At 36.3% G+C, this 19462-nt stretch overlaps 1 protein-coding gene across 5 annotated transcripts in view; it reads left to right on the top strand.

Moving 5' to 3' along the window:
• Positions 1-19462, top strand: part of UBE2E2 (ubiquitin conjugating enzyme E2 E2) — a 373353-nt gene that overhangs the window by 162257 nt on the left and 191634 nt on the right. The gene's annotated exons all lie outside the window — the stretch shown is intronic.

Raw genomic sequence — 19462 nt, 5'->3', positions numbered from 1 at the left:
CCTAAAGGTTCCCCTACCGCATCACTGATTGGGAACATCAAAATCTCTTTTTAGCCCTAATAAATCTCACAGTTCCTGAGAGAAGAAAATATGCAGCACTGGTTACTTAAATGTTTAATAACTTATTCCCTGAGGGCTTTAGCCTTCCAAGGGGACAGAAATAAATATCATATTTGATGCATTACTAAGACTGGTGTTAGGTATGGAAGTTTAAAAATAGTGAAAACTGAGAAAGAACTTTGAAAAAATTTTTTAATGTTTATTTTTGAGAGAGAGAGCGCGTGAGCACGAATGGGAGAGGGGCAGAGAGAGAGAGGGAGATTACAGAACCCAAAGCAGGCTCCTGACTCTGAGCCATCAGCACAGAGCCCAACGTGGTGCTTGAACTGGTGAACCCTACGATCATGACCTGAGCCGAAGTTGGATGCTTAACCAACTGAGCCACCCGGGCGCCCTGAGAAAGAACTTTTTCTTCAGAGTTCTAGAAACCCAGGAATCTGGGCTTGAATTTGGTATCCCTCCAAACCCCCTTGACCAGTTTGAAAACCACTAGTCTCAAAAAGCCTTCCAAGAGCTTTCACTTACTTCATATTAATCTATAATCTTAAAATAATCTTAAGATATGCAAGAACAGCATGCACACAGAGTTAACATTGGGACTTGCTGATAGGGGTGAGGAAGAAACAGGAATAAATCATCAGCATCACACTTTTCCTGATCTTTTTCACATCTCTTCTGCTTCAGAATAAATGCTTTTATCACCTGTATAACAAAATGCATAGCTGTGTTTTCCAGAGCTAACAGCATGTATACCTGTCATCACTTTTAAAAAGTGCCAAAGGAATCTTTATAAAGTGTTGGTTTTCTCTAAAATTATCAAAGTGATTTCAGGCTTTAGTGAAATACTTTTGGTTGGCACCTAAAGGTATCCTGTGGGTACCTAAGAACTACCCCTTCCTACAGATGAACACATCACTTGACACAGTTTCTGAATAGAGAACCCATATCTGCAGAATTCACTGGCTGACAGGAAGCTCAAAACTAAGTTTTGTGTCTAAATGTAACTATTTTCTGTAGCCCAATTTTCTGTAACAACTATTGTTCTTCTTCCATTACATAGTCCTGTATACTTTCTTTAAATTGTTTAATTACAGGGGAGCCTGGGTGGCTCAGTCCGTTAAGCTTCCAACTTCCGTTCAGGTTATGATCTCGCAGCCAGTGAGTTCAAGCCCCATATCAGACTCTGTGCTGACAGCTTGGAGCCTGGAGACTGCTTCAGGTTCTATGCCTCCCTCTCTCTCTGCCCCTTCCCTGCTTGCACTCTCTCACTCTCTCAAAAATAAATATTAAATTAAAAAAAAAATAAATTGTTTTATTACTTACAATATTTAAATTGTAATGGTTGCATGACTTTAACAGTTTTTCAGTATTTATTTTTGCCATGTATGCATTTCCTTTTCAGAAGTAACAAGATATAAATAATAAATTACACAACAGACATTTGAACAAAAAACCATTATTATTATTTCCTTTCGAATGGTGCTCGAAAGAATGTTTAACAAAGAGGACAAAGAATAGTTAAATTCCTGAAAAATTGAAACTGAGCTTCAAATGAGTGAAATGTGACCTTATACATACCTGTTCCAAACCACTAGGTAATTCTTAGCTACTTAGGAAAATTTTTTTCAAAGAAATTAAAGATATACAAGTCTGTGTTTCAATACCATTCTTTGTAATCTTGATTCACAATAATTTATGGAGTAAATACTGTAGAACTATTGGTAAATAAGGACTGCTTACCCTGTTTAAACAATATTTCCCAATACTTGCTGGTTCTGTAATTATATTGTAATTTTTGTATTGTTGGCAGTAAAATATGTAGCATGTTTCATAGGTGGAATTCTCACTGCTGGTCTATTTTAAAATATTAGTGTTTGGGGGATATTCTGTATGCTAACAAATAGTTTGTTCTCATACATTTCTAGTCATAGAGAGCCCTGTTAATTTTAGGACATTAGAGGGGAAAAGATATCTTACATAAAAACCTTATGACAGTATGATGGTATCTATTTACAGATGCATTTTTACTGAAATGTAAGCTAATCTTAAAGAAAGACATCTGAGGAATTATAAAGCTTATACTAATACCTTTAAAATACTTGAATTCATTTTATTGAAAGGTCGTATAGTAATACTCTGATATTAATGAAATAGTTCATACTATTTTATGTATTAGAAAATACAATACTGTGACACTATCGGCTCCCTTTCTGTTTATTGAAATACCGAGCTAGTATTTTTGAAAGAAAATGGACATATACACTAAAGGCAAAGATCAAAGGTGGTAGATGATTTTCATCATTGGTTTTGGTGTCTTATTTTGTTGCCAGCATTAACTTGACTCCTAAAACTTACCAAACTTCTTAAAGAATGTGTGACATTCCCTTGTGTGGTCATTTTGTTCCTTTATGCCATTTAGTAACACTGAACAATGCTATCTTCATCAACCTAGAAAACTACTTCTTTCAGGAAAAATTATTCAAGAGATACCAGTTGAGTTTATCTCAGATGTTTGTGTATTCAAGTATTCCTTACTTCCAGAGCTGACTTTGAAAACTATGTATTTTAAACTGTGCTCCAGGGCAAAAGTAAAAGCTAAATTTCCTCCTTTGGGACACTTAAATATTTCTTTTTAATTTTTTTTAATCTTTATTTATTTTTGAGAGAGAGAGACAGACAGAATGTGAGTTGGGGAGGAACAGAAAGAGGGAGACAGAGGATCCTAAGCAAGCTCCAGGCTCCAAGCACAGAGCCTGGGGTGGGGCTCAAACCCAGGAGCTATGAGATCATGACCTGTGCCAAAGTCCAGCGCTTAACTGATTGAGGCATCCAGGTGCTCCCACTTAAATATTTTTTATCTTATCTTTGATTTTTTTTGTATGTTTTTTAATTGAATGCACAAATTTTTACTTTACAGAACTGAGTTTTGGGTATAAAATCCCCAAAAATACTACTTTAAGTTGGGTGCCTAATTTATGCTTTTCATTTTGAAGTCCTCTCAAAATATTAAGATTTTTTTCCTTTGCAACTTTTATGCCAAAACTCAAAGTTCTAGACATGTTCCTTTGCCAGAATATGAATGGGGAAATGATTGAAAGAACAAATAAAAGAAGAAAAAAATACAAACCCTTACAGGCTTTTCTGTCTATAAATATGTCACTGTTCCCCACATTCAACTAATTAGAGATTCATTTAACTTTTCACACATCCATTAAAATTCAGTTACTCCTAGGCAGTTCGAAGAATGGATCAGAATAGAACAGAATATAAAAGCTTTAGAATACCCACAAGAACATATGGAAATTTGATGCGATGAAAAAGGTGGGAAATCCTTAGTGAGTTATATTTTAGGGACATAAAACTGCAAGAAAATCTTGAATTTTTATCAGTAATTTTATATTAGTAATAATGCTAGTATTGTTCCTTTAAACTTTTTAACTGTGTATAAAAGGAGATAAGCATGTCATTAGAATCCAGGATACTCAGTGTCAGAGACAGTTGTAAATATAAAGTTAAAGACATTAAGGGGAAAAAAACCTCTAGTGTAACATTTGAATTGGCACTATCACTATGTATTCATATTTTAAAAATATACTTCCTGTTCTGTCCACAGAAATGAGCCAGAAGCAGGTCCATCCCGGTAGCAGACTGTACCTACCACCCAAATCTTACCTTCTAATTACCATTCACCACCAAAAAACCCCCACCAAACAAAGCAACAACAGTAAACAACCCCCCACTCCTCAAGATTCTTTGGAGAAACCAGATGTGGGGAAGGAAGGTATAAGATGAGCCTAGGATAATCTTGTACCAAAAAGCAAGGAAGCCCTCTAAGAGACCAACCTAATAGTGTGCTTAAAAAAGCCCAGGAGCCCTACTGTCTAAATATGGGATAATTTGAAATTAAAAGGTACAGTGACAATAGAATTACAAGAGATAGTTAAATGTAATTGATTTAACATTGGGCAAACAAAAAAATCCAGGAGTCCTTTGTAATACTGAGATAGAACTGACCCAAAATTTATTTGCCAGCATTGGAGGTTACAACTACACCAATTCCTTATTTGAAAATTGGTATAAAAAGGGGAGAAAAATTTTTTTTTTTTTTTTTTTTTTTTTTTTTTTTTTTTTTTTTAACATTTATTTATTTTTGAGATAGAGAGAGACAGAGCATGAACGGGGGAGGGTCAGAGAGAGAGGGAGACACAGAATCTGAAACGGGCTCCAGGCTCTGAGCAGTCAGCACAGAGCCCGATGCGGGGCTCGAACCCACATACCGCGAGATCGTGACCTGAGCCGAAGTCGGACGCTTAACCAACTGAGCCACCCAGGCGCCCCGGGGAGAAAAAATTTTAACCCTGTCTTCTCAAGTTGGTGAGGGAAAACTACATAAGAATGTCAGCCAATAAATGTGAATAGTATGATGGAGTAGAAAAAACAGTTTTCCAAGTACCATACCCTATGTGCGGTCCAGATTAGGTATTTTTATATCTCAGAGGTGATTTCTTTTCCTTTAGATCCTATTCCTGTGGGTGTTTTCTAGTGCTCTGCTAAGGGAAAGAATAGCTCTTGGAAGTTGTCAACGTTAAGCAGAGATCTCAATTTCAGCCTCTCCACCTTCTGTCATCTCAAGGCGTACACAACTCACAGATGAGTACCAAGACCTCTGTCAAACATCAGAGCCCCATAGGTTTGCCGTACCCCGGGGATTTCTCTTGAGATCCTTTTGTGCCTTTTACGAAGCATTTCTGTTTTTCAGTTTATTCTGTTAGGTTGACAGAAGTCCTTCTGGCAAGATGGTACTTAGTCACACTTTACAACATGGTACCTGTGGGGGCCAGTGAACTGAAGTAAGTAGGTGTGAACAGTAAGGAGTCTGGGTTTGGGTTAGATGAAAGTACGTGCCCCGTCAGAGTGCCGCGGTGAACTCCGTCAAGTGCTGCGAAGTAGGAACCCTAGTGTCGTTTTTCCAGCTATTTTTGTTTTTTTTAAAAGGAGTTAGATATGTACATCTTTGTGAGAAGTCTTCTGATTTTTCACTTTTGGCAACTCATACAATTAAAAAAAAAACCCAAAACAACCTTAACAGCCTGTGGGCCCAATCTGCCAAATGTTTACAGTTTTTATAAACCAGTGCTTGTATTCATATTTCCAGTTCCTGGCACAGGATCTGAAATCTGGTAAGGTCTGATAAAATTTAAAAGAACCCAGGGGCGCCTGGGTGGCGCAGTCGGTTAAGCGTCCGACTTCAGCCAGGTCACGATCTCACGGTCTGTGAGTTCGAGCCCCGCGTCGGGCTCTGGGCTGAAGGCTCGGAGCCTGGAGCCTGTTTCCGATTCTGTGTCTCCCTCTCTCTCTGCCCCTCCCCCGTTCATGCTCTGTCTCTCTCTGTCCCAAAAATAAAAAAAAATAAAAAAAAATAAAAAAAAAAAATTTAAAAGAACCCATGTGTTTTGTACCTTTTACTTCTTTACAAACTTAAAAAATATCAATTCTTATATTAGCCGACTTCCTAGATTTGTAACATGTAAATTTATCATTTTTGTTCTTTCATGAAGATTATTTGATAACTGTTACAGGAACAAGTTTTGCGGTGTGCCGTACCTTAGAAGTTGCAAGTTAATCTCATATCATTGATGAGCACTGTTTGGATTTGATCCTTCAGTGAACTAAGAATCCACAAATTTCTCTGTCTTGAATATTTCATGACAGCTTAGTGAATGTCTTACAAATCTTGGTATACTGTGTCTTTAAAATCCTTCAGCTGTCAGTCTGGTAACCCTGTTAAAAGAAGAAAATTAGAATCTCTTAGTATGACTTCTTTAAAAATATAGCTAAGTTCTGGAAATCATTGTGCCTTTTTTGTAAGCGTAGGCAAAACCCATTCTTTTGAAAACTGAAGCTTTTTTGCCTAATTGGCTATCCGATGGCACCCCGGTTTTCTTCACGTTTCTTTAAATAATACGTTGGTCTTCATATAAATTTTTCAGTCTTGTGTGGATCATTTTCATCAGAATACTTCTTCAGCTACCATGCCAAAGTCTACTAGCTGAGAACTAAAAATCTGATAGCATGAAGAAGTAGTTCTCAGACCAAAGGTAGTTCAGTGGGATCTTGAAGGCAAAGTAGGCAAAGATGAGAAACTGATCAAAAGCGTTGTGGGATATGTGTCAGGCACCAGAAATCATCCTATCTTGAATCATACGAAGTTCTAGACCTGCCATAGCAGTTTGCTGAAGCCTAGGTTTTTGGCTGTAGGTAAATGAGTGTTATGGTTGGAACAATATAATAATCTAGTGATCTGTTTGTACCAGACGATATATCAGGTAAGATCAGTATGAATTGTCACCGTTCGCTTAAGAGTAAGTAGAACTGGGATGCCTGGCTGGCTCAGTTGGTAGAGCGCGTGACTCTTGATCTTGGGGCTGTTAATTCAAGCCCCATGTTGGGGTAGAGATGGCTTAAAAATCTTAAAAAAAAGAAGTAGGAACTGAAAACAGTCTTAAGAGTAAATAAAAAGGACAAATATTTTATGATTCCACTTACATGAGGTTCCTAGAAGAGGCAAATTCATAGAAACTGAAAGTATAATGGAGGTTCCCAGGGACAGGGAGAGAGACAGATGGGAAATTACTGTTTAGTTGATGCAGAGTTTCTTTTTGGGGTGGTGAAAAAGTTTTAGAAATAGATAGTGGTTATACGTGTACAACATCGTGAATATACTTAATGACCCTGAATTGTGTAGTTAAACATGGTTAAAATGGTAAATTTTGTGATATGTGTGTTTTACCACAATAAAAAATGCCATCAGTTACTCAAACTGGAAAAATCAAGCCAGGCAAAAAAAGTAAATAGGATGCTGAGGAGACCATGGCTAGATGCCAGAACCTAGTCCACCAAATGACAGCAAAGCCACTGTGGACCAGAGCCATATGGCAGGGCCGTGCAGTTTTAAAGCAGTAAATGCCCACCCTGGATAGGATGAGAGCTGAGCAAGCAGAACTCACAAAAATCTAGTCCCGGGCACACCTGCCCTGGCGGGCTGAGGTCTCCACACGTGCTATTCCAGAGTGGCAGCTTTGTGAAGCTAGGTCATAGAAGTCTGAAGTCCCTAATTAGTGAAATGTTTGCACTGTTACACATTTGAGTGTTTAGTTGACCCATGAAAATACATTTTTCTAAAAAAATTATAATCAATCATAATTCTAATGCTAGAATTTTTCTTTTGTGAAATTTTTGAAAACATTTAAATGATTTTCTCTAACTTTTCAGTTTTTGTTTTAGTATTATCAGCTCTTAGCAGTTCATGATACTCTCTGTCTAGAGGTTCCTTAAGATAGCTCTTGTGGGAATAATCTCTAATGTTCCTTGTATTCATTTTTGGAGAAATTGTTCTTATGAAAATGATTCAGTATTATTTATTTTGTACAGAATAATATTTCCTAAGAACGTGGAGACTTTGTTCACATGAATACATTTTTCTTTAGCTGATATACTAGTTTTTGTTTTTGGAGTGTGTGATTTAACAGACTCCCAACAACAGTGTTTGTTTTAAAACATGTCTCTTAAAAAACACTTTCTGGGTTATCTTTGTAGATATTTTTCTACTTTGAACAGCCTACCTAATGAAAGGGTGTATGAAACTCAGATTTACTATTACTGTGGTTTTGCAACAGTTATGTGTTGGCAAATAGCATCATTATATTTTTGCTTTTGGCATTCACACTTACCTATATCTAAATCACAGTAGTCATCCCATTTTAATAAATTGATAAGTAATAATGTAATATACAAGTTTATATTTGAACGTTATAGCAGTAGTGATACAGTAACTAATACTTATTGGATGCTTATTTTTTGTTTGTTTATTTATTTATGGAATGCTCTTTGTTTTACATACATTGGAAGCATTTACTCCTCACAAGAAGCCTATGTAGTAGATACATTATCCTCATTTTGCAGATAAGAAATCTAAAGTGTTGGCATGGCTAGCTACTCACCCGAAGTCCTACAGCTAGCTAGTAGCTAGCTTTATCACATTCCATTGGCAGGGTTCTTAACTTCTTAACTGTAATTTAACTAGTAGGTAATTCTAGAAATCAACCTGAGTTGCTAGTTATATTAACTATTAGTTAAGCTGTTATTTTAAAATCCTAGTCTGTAATAATACTAAGTTTGAAATTTATAATGTATGTGTGTGTAAACCATGTTTCAGGAATGCGGATGCTCGGTTGCCGGTATATTAACACGTTAAGCATTCATCAGCAACAGGGATGATAAAAAAAAAAAAAAAATGTGATCACTGTCCCCAGGAAGCTTAAAATCTAATTAGATGTTTCTCAATCCTTTTTTTTTTTTAACCTATGTCTCTCTTGGACAATCAACCAAACTGCCATGACTTTATTAATTTAAAATCTCAAAATAAATTTAGATATTCCTTAACCATCTGATTCTCCTTGGTTCCTGAGTTTTTAATAGTGAGAGATATGTCATTATCCAAATATTTTTGGTCCATAAGTTTTGGGTAGTGAGTAGTAATGAAAGTTTGAATAGCAAAGGAAAATAATTCTATCTCAAAAAGTTTATCTCTTCATTTTCTGAGTTTGCATAGTGTGTGTTCAGTAAGGAACAGTTTGGATTGTGAGGAATATGTGTATCACATCTTAAAATAATAAAATAGTAATAAATAGAATGAAGTTGTGATTTAAGACATTTACCCCTCCATTATTGTTCCTTTTGAATGTAAAGGTATTCAACAAGAATACCTATTTCTCTCTAAAGATAATTACCACAGAAATTTAGTGGCTAGATAATGGTACTGTCTTAGTTAATGTTTTGTTTGTGCTGGCTTACATTTATATATAAGTAGGTGAAATGGTTTAGCACAGATGTTGGGCATGGAAGCATTTAAAGGATTTGATGCACATGGCAACAGTACAGTTGTTTAAAGATAATGTATGTTATGGTTTGTACTAGAGTTTGCTGGTAATACTGAGGAAATTCTAGAACAGTGATTCCCACGGTCTAGTCCCTGGACCTGGACACTTACTAGAGATGTAAATTATAAAGTGCAACTCTAGACCTACCCAGTCAGGAACCTTGGGTGTGAGACCCTCTAATCTGTGTTTTAACAGGCCCTCAGTTGATGTTAATGCCTGCTAAAGTTGGACAACCACTGTCCTTAGAGGCACAGTGGAAAAGTTTAGGAGGAAGGACAAATGAATGGTATAGTCAGAGCTGAGAACCTAATTAGTTTATGAGTTTTTATTAGTTTTGAGCAGGGGTCAGCAGACTATAGCCAGTATGCCAAAGCTGGTCCACTTCTTGTTTTTATATAGCCCACAAAGTAAAAATGATTTAAAAAATTTTAGGGACACCTGGATGGCTCAGTTGGTTAAGTGTCCTACTTCGGTTTACATTATGATGTCATGGCTCATGGGTTCGAGCCCCACGTCAGACTCTGTGCTGACAGCTCATAGCCTGGAGTCTGCTTCAGATCCTCTGTCTCTCTGTGTCCCTCCTCCACTCATGCTCTCTGTGTCTGTCTCTCAAAATAAATAAGTAAACACTAAAAAAAAATAACTAAATAAAAAATGTTTTTAATGGCTGAAAAAAATAAAAACAAGGATAATACTGACAGATGAAAATATTAAAAACAAATTTCAGTGTCCATAAATAAAATTTTATTGGAACACACAATCATTTATCTATTGCCTATGGCTACTTTTGCATAATGAGAGTTGAGTATTTGTGACAGAAAGCCAGACAAAGCCAGAAATTCTTACTATCTGGCCTTTTACAGAAAAAGTTGCCAACCCTTGCGTTAGCACATTAAAGTGCACTGTATTTGGCCACTGGTGAAAACATAGAAGAGCAGCATGGGGAGTTTAATACTCTGGGTAGAAGATGGACTCTGAGTCTAATGGGCAGAAATCTCAGCTTGCTTGATTTGGAAAGATGAGTGCAAACAACATGGTCTTTGTTTTGTGCTGTATAGGAGCCTGTAATCCTAGAACCCATGGTTTTACTTGAGGTAGTAACTTCCCTGGTGTTCTTTGTAATCACTTGTGAAGACATAGTTTTATCAAAATGATTCTATATTGTTTATTTCATACAGTGATGTTATCTTGGTATTGAATTTACTGTATATAAAAATATTCTATATTTTCACTTAAATGTGTAAATGATCTTCTGAAAGTCCTCAAGCGTGTTCACCATGAGTATGCCTTCATGGCTTGTTTAGGTAAGAATCAGTTTTATCATGGGCAAAAATTAAACTTTGGAAAATTTGGCTTTCACTAATGGTGATAAGCTCATTGTAAACCAGCCTTTTTGCTAAGAACAAGTAGAAAAACTGGGCAAAACAAAATCTATTTGTAGGCATTGGAGAGCTAGTAAGTCAGTGAGCATTTGAGGGGCCAGGGATCCAGGAAATGGAAGTACAGAGAGAGGAACTCAACATTTGGTACTATTCCTTACCCTTAGTCATTTGCCTAATTCTCAGCAGTAGCTAAGAATCTGACCAGAGCTTCTGGTATTGCTGTACTTCTGGTACAGAGGTTAAAAATTGGAATCCAGAGACTTGCAAGAAGGAATGATCCAGACAAACACCCCAGGCTTTCATTTGAGACCACAGGGTAGAGCAGCACTTGGAAGGTCTATAGTTCAGTCTCCATTCGGCCCAGTGCTTTAGTGGATTAAGGTGATCTGCCATAGAATTGCTTAGATTTTACTATTATTACACTGGGCTCTTAATCAGATAAAGCAGTTGAGCCCAACAGTTAGGCTTTTGATTATCTGGGAATAATCAGCCTGTGGAAGCAAAGCCCTTCACTTCTCAAATGAGAGGAGAGAAGGACCATTTATGTGAGTAAACCTGCTGCTTCTGGTGACATGAGGTTAAGGGTGGAAAATCTCTTAAGAAACCTGACTGGTCAGGAGAAGGGACTGCTGGTTTTTTAGATGATGCTTGTGAGCACTGCCTTGATCCCTCACAACTTCCCCTTTGGGAACAAACCAAACAGCAGAAAATGGGGAGCCATGCAGCATCCAGATTCTAGCACTGTCATTTCATGAAAGCGACTGTGTCCCTTTGAGGCTGGGTCCCAGCACCTAAAAATCCTCTGCCTTGGGGTGAAGGGTAAGAAGAGAGACAGGCAGTAGATGTCTGTTTTTCGCTGTCAGTTCTAGGATGGCAAAAGTGCTTGAATTGTTTAAAACATGCAGGTAGGTTATGGAACATTAAAATAAGCTGTTTATAAATTATCCAGACTCTCCAAAAAGCATTTTTCCTTCAGTACCCACTATGTGCTGGGTGAATGAGAGTAAAATTAATTTCTCTGACTAGTAGACTTCTGAGTTTAGTTATTCTTGTCACCCTGATTCTGCATAATTCACATTTAGAGAGTGATATCTCTTTTGTTTGTTTATTTTTAAGAGTGGATCCAAAAATCTTTTTTAACTTCTAATGCCTAGAAAGAGATAGTCTAAGTTTTCTCTCCATTGACTGTATTCTGTGATAAAAAACTAGAAAGGAGAATCTGGGCATTAGTGCTCTCTTCTGTCAGTCCACATGACTAGTAACACAGGCAGATGAGTAGGAACTATTTCAGAGCAAAGGGGGAAAACTTTAAAGTAAAATTTGAGTGGATATTCGATTTGATTATAGCTTCACTAAGTGCACAAGTGGATGTATTGAAATGGAATATTATGTAATGCAGTTAAATTACCTTATTTACTACCATGTTCATTATCCAAATTGTATTGGTAAATTTGGAAGATTTTCTTACATTGTTACTTTATATATAATGTGTGTTTAAATTGTTCATCACTTATGTTTTGAGGAATAGTTCTCTTTTTTTGATTACTGTGCTTTTTAAATCTGTTCAATATATTTCCTGTATTTAGTCTTTTTACAAATTAGTATAATGGCTATAGTTATAGTAATTTCTTCTGGTATACGGCAGAACTTAATCTTTTCCTACGAATTTATAGACAAACGTTTCCAGAAGGTAGAGTATCTTAAGAGATTTGGTTTAAAACTTGGAATTGAGCGAAAATCAAGCTTCTTGCCTTCATATTTTCAGGCATTTATAAAACACAATCTCAGACTTTATTTATCCTGAGATCTCACAGCATAGTAGAATAGCAGGATTTGATGGAAAGAATGCGGTTTTAGGAATCCAGGAGATCAGTATACCTAAGTTAGGGTCCTAGATCTGCCCTTTTCTATCTGTATGACCTCAGGCAGGTTACTTAACCTTTCTGCTCCTCAGTTTCTATATGAAATCAAGATAATAGTAACTTCTTCTATATGTAGTAAATAATACTACATATAAAGTACTTTGAACAATGCTTGGCACATGGTAAGCACTCAATAAGTGATACTTATCACTATTCCTAATAATAATAAAAAATGCCATATTTGTTACTTCATCCCCGTTACAAGCAGGCATTTTGCTGGAGATGCGGTCACAGACCAGTTTGAGTAGATGAGTGGGAGGAAGAATGGTAAGAAATACACTGTGATATATGCTATAAGTATGATTATTTCCACCTATAGGCCCAGAGAAGGTAATAATTGGAACCCGGGTCCATAGACCAACAACTTGCCATATATGTTTATGTAGTTCAAGGATGAATGAATGCCAGGTAAAATAAATTGTTTTTGCATAGTTCCAGAGCATATAAAGGATATTGTTACTCTTCGTGGGAGAATACATAGGAAGTGGAAGACCTTGTTGTCATCAAGAAGTTTACGCATGTGGAATGGCTAAATAATAAAAGGCAGTGCAGACTCTCTAGCAAGGTGGTGACTACAAGTAACTATTAATAAATTATTAGTAGTAAGCATTTCTTTTTTAACTTTGAAAAAATATATAAACAACATATTTACAAAAGCGAGAACAAAGTAAATGTGTAGCATAATGAGTTATTATAAAGTGAATACCCATTAACTACCACCAGAGTGGAGAAATAGAACACTGCCAGCCAGCCACCCCTGAAAGTCTCCACTTTCCCTTTCCCAGTCCTAATGGCTTCTGTCTCCCCAAAGGCAACCACTGTCCTGACTCTTACCATAGCCACTTTCTAGAATGATAAATACTCTACATTTTTCTAAGTCTTCATTTCTTTTTAACGTCAGTATTTGAAGTATCATACAGCCACTTTATTAGATTATATTATTTAAATGTGCTCTGAAGAAACTTGGGAGGTAAGATTCCTCATTGTCGTCTGGTTGTCCAAAATAGTCATCATGTTTTGGAATTCTCATTTCATTGTCTTGATCTTTCTGCTCTGCCTAGCTTTGGGGATGGTTGGCGTATAACCAAGAACCAGAGAATTCAGGTCTTACAGTTTCATGGGTCTTATGTGATAACATAACAAATTGTATACTTTAAATACATGTGCATTTTGTTGTATGCTAGTTATACCTCAATAAAGCTTTAAGAAATAAAAAAGAATTCAAGTCTTAGGGGAGACATGATAATGACAATTTGGCATTAGAAAAAGTAGAAGACACATTTTACTTTTTCCACTCATACTAGTGGAAAACTTTGTATAGGGATGTATATTAAAGGGATGTGTGCTGAAATGAGCACTTTTGGCTCACTTCTATATTCATGTCAAAATTCTACTTCAGTAGTTTTATTTTTTGTTTGTTTACCATTAGGATAAATCTCCTGAAAACTATTAGAAGTGCTGTCTTTCTGCAAGGAGATTTCAAGAAATTCTGAAGACAGAGTGTTTTATAGCAGTGTCTTTACCTTGGTGATATATCTTCTTTCTTTAAAATAGTCTGAATTTGAACCTTGAAATCAAGCCCTAGAATCATATCACTTTATTAAATATTAGCATAATTATGAGAAAACTAGTAGATTACAAATCTTTTTAGATGTAAACTAAAACTCCATATGATGAAAGTGAAAATTAAAAATTTACCCTGTAAAGACCAATTCAGATGTTTACAAAACTATGTGTACAGCTATATTTTCTTTTGCCAGGGAGTACTTTTATATTATAATCCACTCTTCACTATTTACATTATGAAATATATTTATTTACATTAGCATATTGATAGTGTGAAAGTGGAAGAAGAAGACATTATAAAGATGATTTCTGGACTCTTCCCCACTTTGCTGAAGTAATTGCATCCTTATTTGTCACTTGAGAATTACACTCCTTACTCTGCTACACAGCAGGCCGCTTTTAATTACTTTCTTTTCTTGAACATTACATAAGTACTTCGGAGCATGAAAAAAGCAACACATCTCTGTCTGAACTATTACCGTTCCATTGATAAAACACTGAAAGAAACATTACTGTCATATATAAGTTCAATAAAAGTTCTGCTGATAAAGACTTATGAAGCCCCCTAATGTAGTTTTGCATATTCTGAGCTTATATTTTACAAAATGAAAAGATTTGCCAGAATAAATATCCAAATCAGGAAACAAAGTTCTTGTTACAAAAAGAAAAAAAAAACCCATAAACATCCCTACAGATCAGTACTCTTGACTAATCTCTTTGTTTAATAAGCCACGTTTAGTCAGCAGAAAACAGAAAAAAGGAATGAAATGATCCATTTAACTTACAGATGAAAAATAGTAGTGGATGAATCATGTATCCTGTGGATAGAAGCATATGACTGGCTCGCAGTTAACTCTCAAAATTTATCCTAAGATCTGTAAGTAGAGAGAGAAGGAAATAAATGAACCTTCATAGATAGATAGATAGATAGATAGATAGATAGATAGATAGATAGATTTATATACAGAGAGAGATATAGGTATAGATATATGTATATGTATATGTATTTTTATGTGTATATGTAACCCTGTTTACATGATTTCATGCCTTTCAGTAATGCAATTTAGCTGCAGGAATTCGTTTACTGTCCACTTAAATGGAAAACCAGATCCTCTATCAAATTGTAGCAACCTTTTAAAGCCTCAGAATCATCTTTTCACAGTCTCAAACCTCTATCCTTTCTTCCTTTCATCCACTCCATTTCTTTCTCCTTCCTTCTACTAGTACTTACAACTAGTTCTGGGTGGTAGAGATACAGCTGTGAACAAGCCTCTGTTCTTATTCAATTTATATTCTAGTGTGGTGAGACAGGCAGTAATCAAACAAATGAGTAAGAAATCAGATGTGTGTATGTGCTTTGCAGATAATTAATAGAGGGGGTTCTGCCGAAAAATAACTCCTGTGTTCCCTTAGAATGGATGGTTAGGGAGGACCTCTCTCAGGAGGTGATAATAAGCTGTGGCTTGGTTGTCTTTAGGAGTCATCATGTTAATATCTCTGGGAAGAACATTCTAGGTAGAGGAACTAGTGCAGAGAATCTAAGGCAGGAATCAGCTTTGCTTACCAGGTAACAGGAGACCAGATGGCTGGAGTATGGAGAAAAGAATGGTATAAGATGAGGCCAGAGAGGTAAGCCAGTATTATTGGATCATTAAATGCTTTTTAGGGTAGGTAAGAAGTAGAGATGGAAATAGTCAAAAGAAGAACAATAATGGTAGCATTGTTTATGGACTCACAATATGCCAAGTGCTGTCCTAAGCATATCACCGTAAGTTATCCAATTTAATTCTCACAATTGTATGAGGTAAGTATTGCCATCCTCATTTTTCAGATGAGAAAAGTGAGGCTCAGAGAGAATTCATTTGCTTAAGATCACATTTCTTTAAAAATTTTTTTTTTCAATGTTTTTTATTTATTTTTGGGACAGAGAGACACAGAGCATGAATGGGGGAGGGGCAGAGAGAGAGGGAGACACAGAATTGGAAACAGGCTCCAGGCTCCGAGCTGTCAGCACAGAGCCCGACGCGGGGCTCGAACTCACAGACGCGAGATCGTGACCTGGCTGAAGTCGGCCGCTTAACCGACTGCGCCACCCAGGCGCCCCAGATCACATTTCTATGAAGTAGAGGAGTAATGGAATTTTATTTGAGCTCTGGTCTAATAGACTCCAAAACCTGTGTTCTTAGCTACCATATTATAAAGGATCTATGTTGTTCCTAAGTTTCCTCTTTTGTCCCCTGCATCCCTCAAAATAATTTCTTCTTCACTTAACGCCAGTACTGGGACATAGAGAAACCCAAGATATTGGAACTGGCTTCCGATCTTATTTTCATTTTTATTTTATTTTTCTTATTTGTCATCCTGGGTCCCTTAATTGCTGACTTAATTACACTATTTTAAGTTGCAAAGAATACAAACTGCAGATAAGACTAGGATATTATGAAATAACTTCCAGTACTGTCAGCATGATTCTACTTGACAATTACTGGTACTTCAATTTGCCAAAAGAAAAGTACACTACAAAACCATTTTGACTAGAATGGTTTTAAAATATTCTACTTTCACTAAAAATTGTGATCACTCCATTAAAAAAATGAGTGTGAGATAAGTGTCAGGATTGATAATGCTTAGAAATTGTTTAAAAACTTTAATCCAGGAGCTGATATTTTGTATTTCAGAAATACGGTAGTATTTTAGTCACAATACCCTCGAGATTTTCGCCCATCTTTAGTTTGGCTATTCTTTTTTTTTTTTTAATGTTTATTTATTTTTGAGAGGGAGAGGGAGTACAAGTAGGGGAGGGGCAGAGAGAGAGAGAGAGGGACAGAGGATCCAAAGCAAGCTCTGCACTGACGCAGAGAGCCTGATGGGGAGCTCAAACTCACAAACCACAAGATTGTGACCTGAGCCAAAGTCAGAGCTTAACCAACTGAGCCATCCACCTACCTCTAGGTGTTCTTCACAAGCAATATATGTGATCTCCTTTAATTAATAGAATTAATAGAATAGAAAAAATAATTTTATGTGACATTTGTCTCTAGATCTGTAGCTGTGAGGTCATTAGGATTATAGTATATGAAATAAAGGGAATATTCCAGATACGTGCTTTTAAGTAGGCGTATTTTAACAGTAGCACAGAGAGTCATTTTGGTTTCAGTAACTTCCCAAGATGTGTACCATCTTATCCACCAAAATTCCTTAGTGGTTGTGACACTCACTTGAAGGCTCAAGATGAGCCTATGACCTTAGTCTGTTGCCTGTTTAGACTCCAGACCATAGACGTGATTGAGCCCCAGCCGAATACAAACACACCCCAATCACCCTTGACACACCTCAAGCCTGATGGGTAAAGAAAGTAGCCTGAGGTGTGGTTGGATGTTTCTTTTACAAGGTGAGTGGCAGCGGGGTACTGGACCTTGGTGTGTCAATAGTTTATACTTATTTGGAATCAAATTAACAAAATAGTGTTTCATAAAAATTGGGCAAAGGAAAAAGCTTAATGAAACTAAAATGAATTTAACTTTTTGAACAGATGTAATTATTTTTACATAGTTATCACTTAACTTGCACTTTGCAGTACTTGATCTGACCATTCAGAGAAATACCCTTAGGCAAGATTTCACAGATACTGCAGTGACTATAAAAGCAGTTGAAAATTGCACATCTTTCAAACATCTTCAGTTTTACTTTTCTGGGGTCTAGTAAAATTTGTCTTGTGCCGTTAATTGCCAAGCCTTTCTTATTAAATCTAACCTTGCATTTTGTTCAGTTTTTTATAAATCGCCGATGTCAAATGATACAACACTGTGTTGAAAAGTTCTTTGTTAGTTCTGAATACACAAATTTAACTTTCCATGGAAAAGCACCACAGCCACGATAGAACTCTGTCGTCAGCATATTAAATACTCAGAGTGATTATATGTGATGAATGCCATAGTAGGATGGATAGTAGTGACTTTAAAAATAAACAAGGAGAACAAACAAAAGGCACTTTGTGCTTCCAGCCCCGAGGAAGAATCACTTCTGTCAGTTACCAAAAAGTGGACCAGAGCTGCATCTATCATCATGGCTTCTCTTTGTATTTCTTTCTTCCTGCCTTTTCTCACTGCTATCCCATTTTCTCTCAAGTCATGAGCAAGAACTGGATGCAAAGTACTAATGACTGTGTTCCAGAAACAGAACTCCCTACCCCTAATCTCTTGGTTCCATTCCTTTAACATCATTTACTGAGGATGGATTACACACACACAATAATTAGTTTATTTATAAACTCAGTAGTAATGAAATTCTGCATGTTGGTATAACTACATATGACGAGGAATATCTATTGGTATTTATCAAACATTGGGTTTATATTACTGCAGTAGTATTTGATGCCAGTATTCTGAACTATTCTTCTGCCCCTCAGGGGCCTCCCCACTTAACTCTGCAACATGACATCCATTCATCAAAAATAAATGCCCAAATCAATGGAGTGTTTCTGTAACAGGTAGTAATTACCTTAGACTTATTACCCATAGCCCACAGACTCTTATCATCATTCTTTATCAGATAACCCAATTGTTCCTACATTAGTAGAAATTGAGCTGTGAGTCCATTTTTCTTGTTATTTGATGAATAGATCGTTTGAGTGACTATTAGAAATATAGCATTTGGAATTGAACTAGTAACGGATTAAGACTTTCTACTGGTTTTCTTTTTTAATTCTTTTTTATGAGTTCATTTATAGCAGCCCCAATTATCTTCTTTTGCATAGGTTTGTGTTGAAATCGGCATTCTTTTACAATTTAAAAAGCATGATTTTTACACTTCATGTTTAAGATAATTGCCAACTCGAGCATTCAAATATTTGCCAAGCCTAATATGTCTGTTTGTGCTCAATACTCCTATGGCAACAGGCAGAGATAATTTGCCTATAAATTTCCATCAGTTCCTGCACTGTCAAATTACATTATACAGTTGTGGATATATTGAATACAAGAGAATCCGAGATACGAGTAGTTTACCACAGCCTGTTTCCCCCTACTCTATTTATTCCAGCCACTTTGTTAATATTACAAAATCTGGCTTGTGTATTTTGACTCAAGAGTTAAGGTGTTTTTCTGATGCTGAAATAAAGTGGACAAAAAGGTGGCACTTAATTGACAGTTGTTGCTGCCAAAATCAGTGCACTTTTGAGAAATATATTACAGCAACAGTTTCCTATACAATATTTTTCGGTTTGATTTCATTTAAAAATTTTATAGATGGGAAATCACATGTGATACTATAATGTGGTAGACAGATTTAGGTTTGAATTCCAAATCTGTCTTTGTGCTTTGTAAATTTGGGTAACACATCTAACTCACTGGGCTTTTGTACTCTTACTTAAAAATGTGAATGATATATCTGCCTTGTTGAGTTCTAGGAAAGAAATGAGGTTATGTAAAACATCTAACACAGTGTCCAGGGCCTTTCTTCAGTCCTGAAATCCCAGAGCTTGTTAGAGGCAGAATATCAATCAAGAAAGTCAGGTCTTCTGACACACGAAAATGATTCCTAGCCTCTGTATATTGTCTCTTTTTAGTAGTTAGTAGGAAGCCTGGCTACTGGC

Source organism: Neofelis nebulosa, chromosome 5 (genome assembly GCF_028018385.1).
Source record: "Neofelis nebulosa isolate mNeoNeb1 chromosome 5, mNeoNeb1.pri, whole genome shotgun sequence".
NCBI classification, from domain to species: domain Eukaryota; kingdom Metazoa; phylum Chordata; class Mammalia; order Carnivora; family Felidae; genus Neofelis; species Neofelis nebulosa.
Note: the sequence above shows the minus strand (reverse complement) of the source record. Positions and strands in the feature narration are given on the sequence as shown.